The sequence below is a fragment of the Salmo trutta genome, chromosome 15 (genome assembly GCF_901001165.1).
Source record: "Salmo trutta chromosome 15, fSalTru1.1, whole genome shotgun sequence".
Classification (NCBI taxonomy): Eukaryota; Metazoa; Chordata; class Actinopteri; order Salmoniformes; family Salmonidae; genus Salmo; species Salmo trutta.
The window spans coordinates 10,605,609-10,620,765 of NC_042971.1; the positions used below are offsets into that span (position 1 = coordinate 10,605,609).

General features: G+C 40.3%; 1 protein-coding gene across 1 annotated transcript in view; it reads left to right on the forward strand.

Moving 5' to 3' along the window:
* Window positions 1-14,295: 14,295 nt before the first annotated feature.
* The window catches only part of LOC115149625 (teneurin-2-like), a 125,818-nt gene continuing 124,956 nt past the window's right edge, over window positions 14,296-15,157 (forward strand). The window contains exon 1 of the mRNA XM_029692576.1: window positions 14,296-14,642. The gene's annotated coding sequence lies outside the window, so the exon portion shown is untranslated. The remainder of the gene's footprint in view (window positions 14,643-15,157) is intronic.

The following is a 15,157-nucleotide window of genomic DNA, read 5'->3' on the forward strand; positions in this document are numbered from 1 at the left end:
TGAAGAAACAAAAAAGTTAAAGAAGAAGCCCTGTGCTGTCTGACCTTGGAGGGTGTTATAATAATAACATCTTATAGTTCTTCTATAGTTAATCTTTAATAGTGTAATGGTAGATGCAGGGTCGCAACTTTGGTTTTAGAAGTGGGGGGGGGGGGCGCATAATTAACATTTTTATTTTATCCAGTCGGATAAACACTCCAAATAGCCTGTCCGACTTCTCGGAGGCGTCCGCGTGGTCCTACAGCACATTGTTTCCTCGTAAAACATGTCCCCCCGTCCCCAGTGAAAGTTGCGCCCCTGGGTAGATGTAATAGTATTATGAAAAGATAATGTGTGGTGCATGTTCATTTACGTGTGCACGTACACATACATTCACACATATGTCTGGACATTGCTTAAGCACCTTTTTCAATAAAAGGCATTGTCTATCCTTCAAGAGAATTCATACCATAAAGGCAAAGAAGGAGGTGAAATGACAAAGTGCTGTCTGATCCCTCTATTGAACTAAACGATTTCTGTTGTGCAGACTGCAGAGGGAGTGCACAGCTTAGTGAGTATGAGAATAGGATGCTGTGATGAATCATATCTGAGCATTGTTGAGGATACAAATCAGAAGACAGAACAACTTAAGTTCAGCAATGGACATTTTTACTTTTAAGGAAGCTATTGTCTCCACAAAGCTGTCAAAGTACAATTTCAGGAAATATGTATAAATTTAATATGCCCCACTTTTGCAAGTATAAAAGGTAAAGACAGAGGTAATTTTGGACAACACAAAAAAAAGGAGGAATACAGAACATGTTTCATGTTGCTCTATCATTTTGTGTGTGTGTGTGTGTGTGTGTGTGTGTGTGTGTGTGTGTGCCACTGGGTGATAAATAGCAACTGTCATAGCGTTGCTGCCATATGTGTTGCTTCACTGAATTAATGATGCCTTCCAGTGTCACAGACTTCTGCACCATATCTTTCTAACAAATAACAAATTCCATCAATGGCCTTCCTTTCACTTTATAGTTGACAAACTGTGAATATTTAGCATGAATGTTTAGTTTACTGAAAGTTAAGTACAGTACTTATAAAATCTATTTAAATATTCTTCTTATGAGCATATAGAGGTTATTCAGGCAATATGTATTACTTCCTCATGTTTATGCCAGTAGCAACGGCTACTGTAACCTCAAGCAGATGGTCTAGCAGCCTTCGAACTCTGACACATGGAGAACACCCATGAGTGTGTGATAACACACCAGTTATGTCACAGGGCTTTCAGTATGAAAAGAGAGATGAGAGAAGCAACCCCAACTGTTCTCCCTCTGTATCACAAACACTATAGCTGAATGTGTTAATGGAGAGTTTATGACCTGTATTGAGAGCCTGCCATGACTGTCATTATCAGGAATGTTTCAACAGATGGGTGAGCAGAATAAGTTATATTGGTGCAAAGATGAAGACATTACGTCTTCAGAAAAATAGGATATACTAGGTGAGTCGGTATATTTCCGAAGTATTAGATCGGGGTAGGCAACCCTGTTCCTGGATTTTGTTCCAATTAGGCACTACACCTGACCAACTGAGCTAATTGATTAGATCAGATCAGTTTAACACACCTGGTCTTCCTGCCTGTGGCACTCCAGGACCAGGGTTGCCTACCCCTGTGTTAGATCAGTGTTTTCCAACCCTGGTCCATTGAGTATGCCCAACAGTAAAAATGTTGTTGTAACCCTGGACAAACACACCTCATTCAGCTCATTGAGGGCTTGATGATAGGTTGACAAGTTGAATCAGGTGTGCTTGTCCAGGGTTACAATAAACTGTTGTGCTGTTGGGGGTACCTGAGGACCAGGGTTGGGAAACACTTTGTTGTGCAGTCAGCTTTAAAACGAGTGATCATTTCCTATCAATCCACTGTTTAATTACTGTATTGATACAAGGACAATCAACTACAAATAATCCATTTCCCCTGACTGCAACTACTTGAAAAAGATATATGAAAAAAAAATCTTTGTCCGTTCATGAATAGAAGTACTTAACAGCAACAGACACGTGCTGAATTTTGGATTGGATTTTTACCAATAGGCTATGACTGAGACTGCAATGCACTGCACATGGAAGAATCCCTATCCACTGGCGATATTACATCTGTTTCGTAAACAAAATTCAATATTTGAGTCAATTCATCCTTTAACAGGTTGAACGGGTATTATTATGGTTTATGTCACTCAGTTGTGACCTATAGTATAGTAACATTGCTTCTGTTGTGTTTTAAAGCTCGGGGCAGAATGCTGAATACTGGGACATGGTCTATTGACACGTTCCTTTGAGCACAACCCAGTATGAAACCTTTCCATGGGAATTCAATACCGTCCACCCATTCTAAGCTATCGGCTGTCTGAGACACAGACTGGGTGGAGAGAGGAAGAATTAGCAAGGATTTGAAACTTTGAGGGATGAAGGATAAAGTTAATCACATCTTCAAATCTTTGTTCGATAATAGCCTATTGCAGCTGTGAGGAGCAAGAAGCTGGAGGGAGGGTAATTGTAATTGTAAATGTCACACCTGATACATCAAAGGATTGTTAGTCCAACCGAATAGCCTTGATTTTAAGACTTGAATGTGAACAGGCTATTTGTGTGGTATGAAGTCTGTAGTGAACAATCAAACAAAAAACAACTCCAAATTGTCTCTCTCTACTCATAGAAAATGTGGACAAAATCTGACCTCTAGAGAATGTGCTGTAGTAAACCGTTCAGGACACGCACCAGACATCAAGTTTGAGTCTGTCTCTAACATGTGTAATGCTGTTATCTATAGTGACATAACGCTTAAGACTATTTTTACATTGTCAAATCCTTATTAATCCCTGTAGATTATGATGGAAACTGTGAGAAGTTGTGTTCACTGGCTGTCCTAAGATTAACATCCACACAGAACCATAAACCAACGTCCCTTTTTGACCGTTCAACTGACTGACTTTGATTAAACGAACCCACTTCCTGTACGTCTTGATCATCTTTTATGTTCTTTGTCAGCTCAACTTCTCTGCCGCTGCTATTTCTAATCAAGGCATGCTTTGCTTTAAAACGTTTTTTAACTTATTTTCATCCTTTCAAATTGCTATGTGAACACTATGATGTGCAGGTCAATTGCTTATTCATGGGTGTCAGTCAGTGGGAGAGGATAATACTTATCTTTACTGCAGATATTTTAGACCAGCATTAACTGGGGTGGTCAGACTTTTTACATTAAAATAATGAGAATCAGTGCTCATTAGGACCCCACAACACCGGTCCCTCATTCAAAACCAACATGGATTGATATTTTAGGCGATTATTCATTTAGGGGAGAAAATGGACTCAAACACAATGATTTATTCAAGAGATACATGTGGTAACTGACAGAGAATATCATAGACATCTGTTATACTGTATAGGCTTGCCCTTTTGTCTTTCTTTGTAATGGGTGACTCGACACATCTCACATGGTAAAATGAATAGTGATAAGGACTGCAGTGTGTACTCTGCTGTACAATTCATATTTCAATATGTTTTAAAAGGGTCCTTAGAATGAAAGCAATGTATTGACAGTTGACAATTTAGCAACCAATAATGTATTTCTACCCATATTCTAGTTATAGTGTAGATTTTATCTGAATAAAGGAGTTAATTCTATCCAGAAATTGTCTTTAGGTTTGTAGTGCAGGTCTCTCCAACCCTGTTCCTGATGAGCTGCCCTCTTGTAGGTGTTTGTTCCAACCCCAGTTGAAAGTAACCTGATTCAACTTATCAACCAGCTAATTATTAGAATCAGCTGCTAGAATAGGGTTGGAGGGAAAACCTACAGGGTGGTAGCTCTCCAAGAACAGGGTTGGAGAGCCCTGGTCTAATGTATATACACTGTTTTGTATTGTGCTGTCCATGGTGCTGAGTTTACTCATTCATTGCTGGAACTGACCATGGTACTGAAATGTGGATTTGCAATATCAGCAGACAGTTTTTAGTGAACTATTTAAAGCCATGAACCAGCTACACACACCGTAAGTCAGATTTATAAAATTATGCACATTACATTTAGATTAGCTCAGATTTTTATTTGACCTCTCTATCTCTCGCTCTCTCTCTCTTGCTTGCTCTCTCTCTCGCTCTCTCTGTCCCTCTCTCTCGCTCACTCACTCCCACCCTCCAACTTGCTTTATTATAGATGCAGACCCACAAAGCCATTCCGTATCCATACTCTCATCCTCAAAAGGCTTATACTGGTTATATGGATCACACTGAGCTAACATATTAAGTTGCGACAAAGATGCTTCAACAGTTTAAGATAAACAATATTCTTTTTTGAGTCAGGCTTTTGTAAGCGTCTGGAAAACAACATGTATTTTTGCTTTGTCTGGCATATGTGGATGTAGAGGATTGCTGGTGTTCATCATGCATTGCTAGGCTCTATTATTCTAGGCTCCCATATTATGCTAGGCTCCCATATTCACTTTCATGTGAAAAAGATACTTCAAAACTCGAAAGAAGATTGAAAGAAGCTTTGAAGCTTGAAGTCTTGATAGTGGTTTGAAATGGTTGAGCACAAGCTGAATGCATATCTTCAAATGGAAATAAATGAAAGATATTCCATCGTTAAATCAACAGCAGGAAGTCTAACAGAATAAATAAAGCTGAACACTACTTGAATGAGAACCTATTTTCCCCTTCTCACTCTCCACCTACTTTATTTGTCTTTCTGATAAAAAAGGCTTTAGGGTCCCTGTACTCAGAGACATACATAGGGCTGCATCCCAGCTGCATCAGACAACAACAGCCCAACTTTGGTATCAGAAATTGTGAGTGTGTGTTCGCTTACATGCGTGTGTGTGCTTGCATGTATCTGGGTGAGTGTGTACGCATGTACATACATATGTACTGTACAGTATATTTTACATTAAGTTTCTCTTTGGAATGCCTTGGATGTGTTCATGCATGCAGTATGTGTGCATGTGCATGTGTATACAGTATATATGATTAAGGAAAGACTCAGGAGGGAGTTCGGTCTTTGGAATTCCGTGTATGTGCTTTTTTTTGTTTGCAAGTTCCAAGGATTAATTTTCACCATGCAATTCTGATATTTATTTGTCTTATGCTTTTGTCTGTCTGTCCATCAATCCGTCCATCCATATGTATATCTCTGTTTACTGTCTGTCTGTGTCTGTGTGTTTGTGTTTGGGGGGGTATGTCTGTGTGCATCTATAATATAATCATTGGTGTTGATTGTTATGATGCAGTGTATGTGTGTCTAGAGCAGAATTTTCTTAGCGGTTCAGTTCACATTCCCTCTGTCCACCGACGGCACCATCTGTCTGTGTGATTTACGTAACCCAGAGAAGTCCAGCATCCCCAATGTAGGCCAGCCATTTACATGTCTGCAGTGAGTGGATTAAGTCTGTATCTGGATACTAATATCTCTCCTGCAGCACCAGCTCTGGGAGCAGCTAGCCTTTCCGCTTCAGCTAACATGCACTCTGACTGCCAAGTGGGGAGCCCCAGTCTGCCCGTCTGCCCACGACGTCCAGCATTATTTTATATTATCTCACCTTGTTTCCGTGTCTCAACTGCCTACGAGTCATAGGGATGCTGGGAGGAGGTGTCGTAGATGTGGTTTTGTGAATTACACTCGAGTGATGAGTAACCTTGCCTGAGACCTGAAGACTCAGATGAGTTCCCAGAGCTAATGCCTAGGCTTTAGATCAAGGGTACAATGTAGTCTTGACTCTCGAGTCATGCAGAAGACCTAGATTTGATACATAGTTGGTCCCACAGGCTTTATCATAGGGTGTAAGCTTTAACTCTAACTGTAGGTGTATGACTGCTATTTGAGAACATAGAGAGAGACAGGTGGCAGCAATGTTCTGTTCAACTTCTCCCTCTTTTATTTCACTTCAGGGTGGCAGGCCTCTACCCTCCCTCAAACCGAAGCCCTTAAAAAAAGGAGCTTTTAGCATCTGACTCGTGAACAGTACAGTTTAAACTCTGCCCATCTCTCCTGTGGTTCCGATAGGCTCAGTGAGAAGCTTATTAGGCTGCTGATTGGACAGATGGGTGAGTCGGGGGACCTCCTTCTCTCGTTTCCGCCTGAGGGGGTCTTGACATAAGGGCTAAACTAAGCTCTGCTCCCAGGAGGATCAGCCTCAGGCCAACTCTGTCCTGCTGTAAACCGACAGCCCCCTGACCCAGAGCAGGTCGATTGAGGGGAGGAGAGGAGGAATGGATAATCTTAAAGATGCTAGTACTTTAATACACTATCTAGCCACCAGCAGTAATTCAAACAGTCAAAGGCATGATAAATCCATGGACTTGAACCCTCTGTCTTGATTTAGCTCTAAAGTTTGAGGATGAGGAAACCATATCAACACGTTGCATTCAGCGTTTTGGCCCCGACTGTTAAGGCAAAACACTATTGATGCCTTAAGTAATCTAATCTCAATGATGATCTTCTGAACAATTGTTTACCCATTACCCCAATCTAACACCGCTGAAGGGAGCGACTGTAAGCCAACTGAGGGGAGCGTTTACAGTATTCTAACAAGTGAAGCCTATTGGGATTTAAATAGCATCTTTGGTCAAGCTCATTTCCCTACTGTCACAGGCATCCTATCAGTGGGGAGGGAGTTAGCCAACAGGGCAGCGCTCTGTCCCTCGAGGCCACATGTTTTTGTCTTGCCTTTGCACTTAATTGATTCAAGTTAAACAGGGTCAATTCTCCAGTTTGTCCAGACCTTAATCAGGTGATGATTGAAAGCTAACAACGAGGAGCAGCAGAGGCATTGACCCCTGAGGACTGGAGGTGTGCTACATGGGTTATTATGTGCACACAATGGAGGAGGCTGTCCAGTTACTTAGAGCCCAGGCCGTCAGTGATGCATGAATGGATCTGCAGGAGTCCGACCTCTCCACTGGCGAGTGATTCCTCACCGGGCTCATAGCCAAACAGAGCGCGAGACAAGCAAACATGGTTTTAGGACCAGGCCAGGAGACGGGTTGTGGAGACTCAACACAGATGGGTTTTACTGATGCACACAATGGGACCATCCCTAACTACACGGGAAGTGGTGAAAAGTCAAAATAGCACTCATCATTCATGATTTGAGGAGATCTGAGAGATCAGAAAAAATGACATTACATTTCTGTAAAAAGAAACAGAGTGCCAAGGTCTTGTCAAGTATATTTACAAACCACCATTCTAACATCATTCTGAGATTACTATATACACAAAGACAAATAGTGTCTCCATCTTAGGTTGCTCTTGTAGAGATTGCTATAGACCAACTGTACTTCTGGATCTTGATAACCTTAAAAATGAAAGGAATGAAAAAAAGTCCAAACCAGTGCTTTAGGAGAAAGAGATGTGGAGGTCTTCATGTAGAACCACTTTACATCAGATGACTGTGGTGGTATTCCCCTAGAGTACAAAAAAAGTGTCATTGCTCAGTGAGACTGAATGGCTTGACAAAGTCAGAAATACCTTGTTCAAATTTTCCCAATGCAGCATCTGCTCTCATGCAATACATTTTTCTTAAAATATATGATTTGAAATAATGGTTTATTGATTACATGCCCTGCATGTCCAAATGTAACCCAGTGCCATGTATTGACATCTTTGGATACAGTCCAACTTCTGACGAACAAGAAATGGCTTCTTTTCTGAATTTGTTATACTAGGTTTTTTTACATGAAGTTTTCAGAACAACAATGGCTGCTTATCAGTTACTGCCATGAAAATACTGTAAAATGCTGCTTGATTTGGTTGGTTTTGATCTCAAATTAGAATTTCTGTTCAAAGCTATTCCTTTAGTGACTAGGCTGGCAAAAAGACAATCAACATCAAACTGAAATGAAAAAAATGAATACCAAGCCTGAGTTTCGATAATGAACTCTGAAGGCATTGCTCGTCATACATAAATCGGTGTGATCTGGCAAGTACTTTGATTGTGGCTGAGGGGGGCAAAGGCACAACTAAAAACATGTGGCCTCCAGGGACAGAGCGCTGCACTGCTGGCTAACTCCCTCTCCACTGATAGGATGCCTGTGATGGGTAGGGAAATGAACTTGACCAAAGACATGCTGCTTAAATCCAAGGAGACTACACTTGTTAGAATACTGTAAACGCTCCCCTCAGTTGGCTTAATGGGTAAACAATTTAGAGATGTTCAGAAGATCATATTTGAGATCAAATTAGTTAAGACATCAATAGAGGGTTTTCTGAATTGTGAATAATGAAAAAGCATGATGGCAAAAACCTCCAAAATATTTCAAAGCACTCTCAGTAGACCATTTAAAACCACTTTATTCATAGGCTACTTTTGGCTAATGGCCGTGATTAAGAAGAGGGTATGCTATGCTTGGTTTTGAATCAAATTAAATGAAACGGGGGGAAACCAAACGTTTTTTTGATGTTTCTAAATACGAGATTTTTCAGCACAAAAGACACATCTCTCCTTCCAAGGGCGATGTGCGTCACGGCTGGATAGGCTGCGCCTCCACTCTCAAAATCCATGCCATTATCAACTGTGTTACCGCTAAGATGTGCTTTTTGTGGGTCTTAAAACTACCCATTAGCGCTGCAAGAAATTGTCACTTTTGCGCTTGTTTTTAAGGACACACTTTAAATATTGCCACCCCTCCCCTCCCACCTCAGTGCAAGCGAGTTGATGTTAGTCAGGTAAATTGCCGAACCTGGTATTAGGGCTGGAAAATGCTAGTGCGCCTGTTTTTACATGATGAAATTACAAACTAAGGTGCGTTTAGAGAGTCCAAACTTTTCACAGAAGTTGGACAAAAATAATGTCCAATATACATTTCAAAAAAGGGGAATGTCTGTTGACTGTTTTGTGGCTCCTGAAATGTTTATGAAATATTGGTGATGTAGGCCTACATAAGGCTACTGCGTGCACCTTCGCTGGTAAAATCAATGCCATAACCAATTGCTTTACCAATAAATCCAGCTTTTGGTCTGTCTTAAATATCTTTAGTTGCACTGACTGAAATGTGCATATTGGCACACGTTTTTAACCTCTATGGGATCGGTGTCCCTAAACCGGATGGTTGTTGCTAACGTGCGCTAGTGTGACTAGAATGATGTTGTAAACAACAGCCAACTTTCCGGGACATAGACATGTCTTATATGGGCAGAAAGCTTAAATTCTTGTTAATCTAACTGCAGTGTCCAATTTAAAGTAGCTATTACAATTAAATTGCTATTGTTTGAGGAGAGTGCACAACAACAAAACCCTTTTATCATGGCAACTGGTTTGATACATTCACCTCTGTAGGTAAATAATGTACTTACATTCAGTAATCTTGCTCTGATTTGTCATCCTGAGGGTCCCGGAGATAAAATGTAGCATAGTTGTGTTTGATAAAATTAATTTTTATAGTTTTAACCCCTGCTGTCTCTGCGGAAATTTAAAAAAAAGGTCTGATCCTTATTAAAGACACACCTCATATTTATACCCCTCCCACCTCAGCGCAAGCGAGCTAATGTTAGACAGGTAAATTGCCGAACCTGGTGTAAGGGGTGAAAAATGCCAGTGCGTCAGTTTTTACATGATGAAATGGCAAAATAAGGTGCATTGACACTGGAGCCTCCTTGGTGCCAGCCCAAAATAGAGCACAAAATCTGTGAGAATTTGAGATTCAAATGTCACATTTTCTTGAAAAATATGTCCAGCAGACCTACAATAAAACAGGTTGAACTGCGAAAAGGAGATGAAGGTGAGCAGGAAATCAAAACAGCTGTTTGAAGTGATTTGCACCGTAACTCTTCTACCCAGAGCCTGTAGCCCTCATATCGCTCTCTGTCACTCCTATTTATCAGGCCAGTCTTGCCTTTTATCTACATTACTGCGCCTCAGGTCACCGGACAGGAGTGATCAGGTCTATCCTCATGACGATTGTCCATGGAGACATTTGCAGTCCTGATGTTCTTAAGCCCCAACTGCTATTCCCTGACACTGCAGCAGGAATTTGAATAACGCCCTGGCAAGACACGGATTTGCTCCTAACATGCTTATTAAAAATGCCACATGGCAGACATCATCTTCCTTGACCCTGTGTGATGTAAGCTTAATTGAAAACAAAAGCAAATATAGAATCTTGATATTTTCATTGTCACATTTTTAATTGGAGGGTGAAATGACTGTGCATTTGTATGTGTGGCCAATTAGCCGTAAAGGCATGGATTGCTTATGAGATATCAGTAATTTGTTGTCTGCACCACAAACAATCGGTCAAAGAATACACCATGAGAGGCAAACTAAGAGCTTTCCATTCAACCCTGATTACCGAGTGAGCATTAAAAAGCAATTATTTGGGGGCCTATTACACTTTCATTAATGATTGGATTTTTGGTTAGGCCAATGACAATTCAAATATATCTATGCCTGTCCATTAATCCCACCGTTTATCCACTCTTCAAGGACATCTATTATTGGCACATTACTTTTAATAAGTTAGTATTTGTCTTAATCTTTCAGTAATTATAAGTGATACAAGTTTATCTTTGTCATTTAATATTCCTCTGTAAACAGTAGTGCAATCCCGGATAGTGGAGAAGAAGGAGGGACTTAAACTGCAATACTTCATGGACAAACTGACAGGGATCCTTATGGTGGACATATTAATTGTGCATTTTTGTCCAAAATTGAAGAGAATATTGATCAGTAGGGAAGGAGAATAGACATTATTTATGACCCTGCAGTAGAGCTAGAGGATCTCCCTCCCCTCCCCTCTCTTTATGAATCATTTAAATCAATATCTCTGTAATGCCTTTGTTCCATATAATGCATTTATTAAACCTGTGATGTATTTGTTTTCACATATATCGCCACTGTGTGTCCCTGGAAGACACATTTCAGTTCAATGCATTCAGTTGTACATGTGACTAGGTATCCCCCTTTCCCTTTCCTTTCCATACTATTTTGTATTAGCTATGTATGGCCATGGCACATTTCTCTGGCAAGTCCAAACGAACACAATCTGTCATTATCAAGGTTGAGACAGGCAGTTTTAGCAATACAGTCCTCCAGAGAAACTGAGGTTTTTGTTTTTATGTGGGACCTAATTTGACAGATTAAGGTGAGGTTTCTGCTCTGTTCTAAAAATAGCCCTGTGAAAATAGCACTTCTGCTTCGAGCCTGATTGTGTTGATTATGTTTTGATTAGAACAGACAGTTGCCAGTAAAGAACATAAGGCTCTGTCAATTAAATAATATGTACAAAATTATAGGCTAAATCATTTTGACAGTAAAAAAATAATTTCTAAATATTTCTCATTTCCATATGTACTAGGAAGCTACGTGTTTGTTTCTTGGACTTGTGACTTAAAATGTGCCTCTGGCCTTGAAAAAAAAAATGTACTGATTGAAAGCATAAGGGGAGATCGGTGAAAAAAATGACCTGGTCAAGGCTACGATGGCGCCTATGCAAGGAGTGGAGCTTAGTCATGTGTTCAAAAGCGCATATCAGACCGAGAGCCTAATCCTTCCTTGGTAGTTCTTTATGTTTTAGTTTAGAAAACGATCCCTCCGCGGAAGCGACAGTCAGGGAGAAGGTAAAAACAACTTGATTGCCATAGCAACGTCAGGGAAACTACAGGGAGTTGTGCTTCAAATAGGCTACAGAAGTTCTGCAACATCTTTAATTGTGCCTCTCGTTGTTGTTAATTGCCCGCCTCAACACATTACGGAAATGTATTAACTGTAGGCTATAGGAAGCTCTGGGGACATGTCGTCTGGATTCTGGACAGCCAATAAACTGTCAGATGCAAACACATGATCATCTTTAGCGGACAACAGTTCTTGGGGGCTTGAACATAAAAGCGGTTTCCTATTTCGTTCACACCTGTGAACCGTTTAAATTGTGTCATTGTAATATCAACACTCCCTTATCGCTGGTATGTTTTGCCATCATTCAAGACTACGTTACCATTGAGTGCAACGCAATGGGCATACTGTAGGCTGTAATGCACAATGTCTCAGGGAAACTGTCTGGGTTGGCAATGCTCAGTATAGTATAGTCGGGCCCGCAACCTGGACCTACAGGCAGTGGTGAAAACATTTGCATACAAAAAAGGAAGACTTCAGGAGACCAGGGGGGTCTCTCAAGTTTGAATTGACCTTGAGCATTGCAATCCATTTGCTCAGCTGGGATCAAGTCACTATTATTCGAGTCACAAGAAAGTCTCAAGTTATAAGGTCCGAGTCTCGAGTCAAGTCCAAGTTGTGCATTCTAAGAGCAAGTCGAGTCGAGTAAAACGTTTTTTCAAGTCTCAAGTCAAGTAAAAAACAACCTATACATATTTGTCTATTTATTGAAGTTACCAGATAGCCCTTTTAATATTCCTACAACATATTTTGATTGTGTAATAATTCATTTTAACAATACATTCCAAATGAAAGCTTCAGAAGTATACTAAATGATCAATTTCAAGCAATTTTGAATTTTGACATACCAAAATACCAGTAGATCTATGCTAGTAATTGTTGCTTGATGCCCAATTGCTGGTAAGCTTGCAAAGTAAAGAGTTAATATTCTTGATCACCAAACTATTTTTGGAGCTGCATATTTATTTATGGCAATCCTCTCTCGCTACAATTTGATGTTTGCACTGCCCCCGATTAAATAGCTGTACAGAAAATCAGCAATCTTTTCGCTAGCTCAGTGGTTCTCAAACTTTTTGACCCACGACCCCCAAAAAGCAATGGTTCAAAGCTTGCAACCCCCGCGCACGCACAATGTCTGCGCAAAAGTAGCCTGTCACTACAGCCATAAACGGCAATGCATATTCAAAATTTAATATAAATAAATAAACTATGTTTTACACCTACATTTTTTTGCTGAAATTCATTCATGTTAGTAGCCAATATCAAGTAGGGATATCATGTCATTTCTCTGGAGTCCAGAGCAGGCAGAATCAATCATAAGGCATACCTACCTGTATGCAGCAGAGGTTGCAGGAACGGATGGATAGCAATGTCTGTCTGCACCGCATGCTATCACTTTGGAGAGCTGCCTGCCCACAGAATGCTCGTTGCCAACTGGGTAGCCCCTTTCCTCCTCACAAATACTGTAATTCATTCGCCATACTATCTATAGGCTATTTGTTAGGCTATTTGATGTGTCATTTTTATTTTATAGAAAGTGTATATATCAGCTAAATACGGTAAATAGCTATAGATAGTACACTGCATAATGAAACAATCCCTAGTAAGCTAGTGTTTTGAGGGTGGACTGACTGTATTATTTGGAATTAATAGACTAGGAGAGAGCGCAAGGACAGCTCATGTCATTTTGGTTCAGGTAGCCTATACAGAACACTCGTATATTCTAAATCTATTGGTAGTTGATTAGCATGCTGTTGCATCGAAAATGTATTTTACAATCTGCAATGTTTGAATTTCCTACTTTAATTACTGAACAAGTAGGCTAATTACATTATTGCCAGCAGTCTAAAAATGGCAGCATTGCGACACCGTGTAAGCCTATAAAGTCGTTAAATGTGACGACCAAATAGGCCTACCAATAAACATTTATCCATTAACTAAAGCAAAGCTATACATGCCCTCGAACCATAGAAGCCCATCATGTATTCGACAGGCATGCAGTTGCATAGACATGTCGCAATTTCAGCACCATGGACAGCAATCTGTACTAGTCTTTACTTTGTGAGTGACTCTGTCTGACACATTCGAATGTATTTTCTTTAGGAGTGGAGGGGGCGAACTCCAACCTTGCGGGGGTCCAGAGAAAGTGATTTACGCCAGTGGCATCAGTTATACATTTGCTTTTATTTAATATGCCTACAGAATAATATCATTAAATAATTTGCTTAGTGATTGTTAGGTGTCATTCACTGGAAGTCAACACAAAAAAACGCAATCTTTTTCTAGATATTTGCCTGGTATCTGGTCCTTCACCCCAGCTCATTATTCCACTTTTTTGATCAATTACAGTACAGTGTAGGCCTAATAGCACACTTGTTTTAAGTAATCGGCTTGATGATTAGTTGACTAGTTGATTCAAGTGCGCTATTGGGCCTATTGGAATAGATCAAATGGCTTGGGGTAGCTGTGGAGAGGTTTGGGAAATACTGGTCTAGATTATAATGTCCTGGATAAGAAGGAAGGATATTGAAATGTTTGAGTATGCCAATAGTCAGCATGGCAAAAGTCAGTTTTACTTTTACAAAACCAATAGCAGGCTATTTAAGAGACACATCCCAATTTGAGATTGATGTCAATGCATCTATGAGCTATAGAGGTTAGTTATAGATCGACCCTCCCCACCGCGGATGGTAGATTCCAAACTGCTTTAGCTCTATGCAGGCGCGCGGTGTAGAATAGGTTCAAGCTTGGCTCTCGTTCGTTTGTTCGTTAGGGAAGCCCAAATCAATATACTGTTCTCCAACCTTGTCTAGAAGCCCATTTATCGGAGTCGGTCGTAAATACATATTACTTTAATACTTTAAAGCGTATTATATGCTTATATTTCCTCACTTGTAAAAAAAAAAATTCACATTCAAGACAGGACCGCGTGCTTCCGATGGGACTAAACTTCTTCTGAGACATAACGATGCTGTGAAACAAAGCACACCTTTCTACAAGGTAAGAATTACTCTTGTTTATACTTTTATTTATAAACAAGTCCTGTTTTTATATAACTTTCTGGGACAAACACTTTGTAATGTTATGCTAATTTTTTTTTCTTGTGACCGACACCGTTCTGAGTGTCTCAAATGAATACGAATGCGCTGATCAGTCTACTAGACTTGGACGGTGTGTTCTGTGGTGCTGGTTATTGTCATACGGAGGAACTCAATAGTTCAATGGCTCACTCCCTGTCACATTTGTGGACACGTGTCCTAAAAAACCGTAATGAGTGCATAAAGCATATAGTCTTTCAGTCTTTCCACCATACTGTATTGTTTTAATGGGACTGTCGTGAGTAGCCCACAGGGCTATTGACCAAGCGCACGACTCCTTGTAAAGTCTCAGTGTGTTTGTGATTCATGCTGCGTTCTTGCACCACAATCATGAAGTCCCGGTCTATTCACCATGGTCGCTCTCTTTACTCCCCCTCAACTGTCAATGGAATTTAATATATCCTCAGGCTATTTTTC